Here is a 4,414-nt window from a genome sequence, read left to right on the forward strand (position 1 = left end):
TGATAAAAAGGCCAGGCCCCGACAGGGAAGAAGAGTGCTGGGACTTGGGCTGCTCCAAAGAAGAGCCGCTGGTAAGAAGGCCAGGCCCTGGTCCCCCCTCCCCCCCCCCCAGCAAAAGACAACTGAGTTAAGGAAGAAGGGAAGGGACAGGATGAGAGAGGAAGCGAGGTGAAGGGAGTGAGAAGGTTGAGAGAATGAGTGAAGTGAATGAGAAAGGGAAAAGAAGGCAGAAGGTATGGCATATGAGGCTTAAATGAAGAGAGGGAGAGATGAGAGGGAAAGGTTGGAAGGAAGTGAATGTGTAGGAGGGAATATGAGAGGTGAGTGGAGGGAGAGAACATAAAGAAGATGGGTACTAACAAGGCTCTCTCCTCCCCCCAGCAGAAAGACGGACAAAAAGAGAAAATGAGTAAAAGAAAGGGAGGGGCAGAAAAGCTCCGTGAGAAAAAACAGAAACTTTTAGTAGAGACTGCAAAGAGCTGTCGAAATGTCTTAGAAATGATTAAAGAAAAACAAGGAATAGGTGAAGAGAAGCAAGCAGAGCAAGGTCCATCTGGGGTTGCTAAAAGAAATGTAGCGCAAGGCCTTGGACAACATGAAGAACATAATAGTGAGCAGCTTCAGCAAATGGATATATTTAAACAACCAAAGATGATAGATTTAAAACAATTTTTCAGTTGCCATCCAATTTAACCACAAAAACTGTCAAGTTTAAAACATCCCAGAAATCTATTTTATAGAAAAGATGGTTTAAATCGAAAGTGGTTAACATAGAGTGCAGAAATAAATGCTCTTTTTTGCACAGTTTGTCTGGCTCATGGGACTTCAAGTGACCAAAGTTCTTTCACATCGGAATCGGGTTTCACAGTGTTTGACCCAAAACATATATATATATATATATGATAGAATAGCAGAACTCGAAGGCAGCAGTCTCCATAAAAGATGCATTGATGCTCATCTGATGTATGACTTCAGTCATGATATTCATTCATTACTTTTGATAAACAAATAAGCATGCATAACATCCAAGTAGATAGACACAAGCTAATTTTACTTCGAGTTATAAAAGTGATAAAACTAATCGGAAAGCGTGGTTTGAGCTTTCGGGGAAAACGGAATGAAAATACAAAGCAGCTACTGTAGGAGAATTTGGACCGTGGAAACTTCTTGGAAATCATTCTTCTTTTATCAGAATTTGATAGTACACTACAAGAATACATTGAAGACATTACAAATCTAAAAGGAAACAGGTAACCTTTTTATCCAAAGGAACTGTTACCCATATAATTGAGATTATTTCATATTTAATGAAAGAGTGCATTGCCAAGGAGGTTCGTGAAGTCCAAATGTTTTCAGTTGAAATAGACACAACACAAGATATTAGTGTTGCTGACCAGATGAGTATAGTTCTTCAGTACATGATATTTATTTGATGCCTTTTTATACCGACGTTCATTTGCACATCACATCGGTTTACATGGAACAGGTAGCAAAAATACGGTTAAACTATTACATGGAATAGGTAGTAAAAAACATTAGACATGCAAGGGAAAAAGGAAAAAAAATCTCAAGTCCTTAGCAAGCTCCTCAAGAACGATTGATCGCTGTTATTCAGTGCACTTCAGCAACAGGGCAGGCTCTAAAGGAATCAGTTTGCAAGGTTTTGCAAGATTCTGGAATAAATGTTGAAAATATTATCAGCAATGCAACAGATGGTGCTGCAAACATGCAAGGTATCTACAATGGAGTTACTGCTCATTTATCACAAGTTGTACCTGGTCAAATTCATATTTGGTGCTATGCCCATTAGAGATGTGAATCGGAAACGGAATCGGTTCGGATTCCGGTTCCGATTCACATCGTGTTTTTTTTTTCATCCGGCCCGACACATGGAGGGCTGGCCCCCTGTCACATGGAGGGAGCACTGGATGGCCGGCGCCATCTTTAAAAATGGCGCAGGCCATCCAGTGCTCCTACCATGTGTCAGGGGCCAATCAATGGCACGGATACCCTGTCACATGGTAAGGGCAAAGGGCCATCGGCGCCATTTTGATTAGTGGCAGCCGACAGCCCGGGAGCAGGAGATCGCTCCCGGGACCCCCACTGGACCACCAGGTTCCTGTAAAATGTTTTTTGGGGGGGTCGGGAAGGTGGGGGAAGCAAAGGGATTAGTTTTAAAGGGTCGGGGTGGGTTTAGGGGTTATTTTTGTGTGCCGTTTTTCCCGCCCTCCCCCAAAATGATAAGAGAACCCCCATGAACAATATCGTGGGGTTTTCCTATCGTTTTGGGGAGCCCCCGATTTCTGACGATTTTGAAAATATCGTACAATATTTTCAATCGTCCGAAGCCCGATTCACATCCCTAATGCCCATGTACTGAACCTAGTCATGATTGTTGCCACAGACAGTTGATTTTGGAAGCCTTTTTACTTTGCTAAATACAAGTGCTGTTTTCATCAAAGAATCTCATAATCGAATGGACATCTGGATAGAACTCACAGAAATGATGGGAGAGGTTTGCCACCTGAATGCCATAGGAAAAACTAGATGGTGGTCAAAAGATGATTTTTTGTCTAAAAAATTTGGTAAATTCAATGATCCATCAAACTGCTTGTTTGTAATCTTGATAAAGACACTGACAAAGATTGCCTCCAGAGTGAATGGTGAAACTTGGCTGAAAGCAACAATGCTCAAAAACTCCTTACTCTCATTTAAAATAATTTTAACAGCTCAACTCTTTTTACAAATCTTCCAGTATACCACCCCTCTGTCAAAGTATCTTCTGACAAAGGGTGTTGATCTGCCACAAGCACACAGAATGGTGAGTGACACAATCAAAAGTATCAGTGCTGTTTCACGGGATTTTGAAAACATTAAAATTGCTGCACACAATTTTGTGAACTGGGTAAATGAGAAACTCGAAGAGGAAGATGAAGGAGATATGATTATACCAGAACTACCAGCTAAACATTTGAGGAAACATAAACGATTACCTGGAGAAAGTGTGGATGATGAGCCTATTGGTGATGCAACACAACAATACTAAGTAGAGGTTCACAATTGGGTATTTGATATAATGTTGAATAGCTTGGAACAACGATTTGCTCAGAACAGGAAGATATTAGCAGATTTGGCATGTCTTGATCCCAGAAATTTCAGCAGTGTCTGCTTTACCACCACAGACTTTTCAAGCATTGAGTGACAAAGTTTTGCGCTTCAATTCAAAAGCAATACCCAGTCAAATACATGAAGCGTTGTTGGATTTTGCATCTAAATTTGATAGTCTAAAGCACAGCATTCCAGAAAGTTATATAACATTTGAAGTCAATGACATTGATGAAGAATCTGATAATGAGCCTACTGAGTCTACTGAAGCGTCTTCTAGCAAAGAATTTACCAAAACAGAAACAGAACACCTTAAGGCCTGTAAACAGTGCCCACTTTGTTGCTATTTAATACTTGAAAAGTATAATTTATTTGCAGATGCCTACACAACACTGTTTACCTGTTACACATATCTTCTGACACTACCAACTACACAAGTATCTTGCAGAGTTTTCTAAACTAAAATTTATCAAAAATCACTTGCGAAGTTCTCTAACCTCTGCTCATCTGGAAGCTTTCCTGCTCATGTGCTGTGAGCCAGACATCCTGCAAAAAGTATCAGAAAAAGAAATCATCGATGCTCTGGCCAACAAAAGTAAAACATATGAAAATTTCCAGAAGTAACCCTAGACTCCAAACGAAATTGAAAGCACCTTTACCTAAACAGTGGCACTTGTGCGATGATTCAAACTTTTTCAGTGCACATTTTCTCTAAACTAGTTCTCTCACTCAGCGGTAACCAGCAGCAGTCCCTCTCAGCCTGTTCTCTCTTACTCAGCGGTAACCAGAAGCAGTCTCTTTCAGCCTGTGCTCTCTCACGCAGCGGTAACCAGCAGCAGTCTCTGTAAATTTTCACGCTTAACCAGTTCTGTCTTTCTAATGGACCCTCAGCAGTAGAGTGAAGTAGGCAGTTTATTCTGACTCTGGGATTAAGCCCGTCAGTTCAAGCTGCTGGTGACCGTGGAACAGTGTATTGTTGTACTGCCACCTGCTCTTCTACTGAAAATAGTAAATGTTCTCAAACTAATAGGTTTCTTGTTGAATGAAAGTACTTACTGAAATATTTTATAAATGATATAAGTGGGCATGGCCCATGGATTTTATAACATGTGCATGCCGGTTAGCTTTTTTTATGTTTTAAGGGATGTGTGCATATATATGTAAATTATATATGTAAATTATATTGTATGTGTAATTGGGTACCCATGGGCCAGAATGGAGAAAAATCCCCCGGGCCACTATTTTCCCACAATCCACCCCTGTTTGTGACTACCTGCCATTATTAATACCTGACCTCTTCCGAAAGGTC

At 40.7% G+C, this 4,414-nt stretch overlaps 1 long non-coding RNA gene across 1 annotated transcript; it reads right to left on the minus strand.

The window, feature by feature from the left end:
• Positions 1–1,472: 1,472 nt before the first annotated feature.
• LOC115086273 lies at positions 1,473–3,998 on the minus strand. Its single transcript, XR_003855200.1, has 3 exons — positions 3,765–3,998; positions 3,603–3,651; positions 1,473–1,673 (listed from the first exon to the last, which is right to left on the minus strand). It is a non-coding gene; the product is annotated as an uncharacterized LOC115086273 (long non-coding RNA).
• Between the last annotated feature and the right edge of the window lie 416 nt (positions 3,999–4,414).

The sequence above is a fragment of the Rhinatrema bivittatum genome, chromosome 2 (genome assembly GCF_901001135.1).
Source record: "Rhinatrema bivittatum chromosome 2, aRhiBiv1.1, whole genome shotgun sequence".
Taxonomy (NCBI): domain Eukaryota; kingdom Metazoa; phylum Chordata; class Amphibia; order Gymnophiona; family Rhinatrematidae; genus Rhinatrema; species Rhinatrema bivittatum.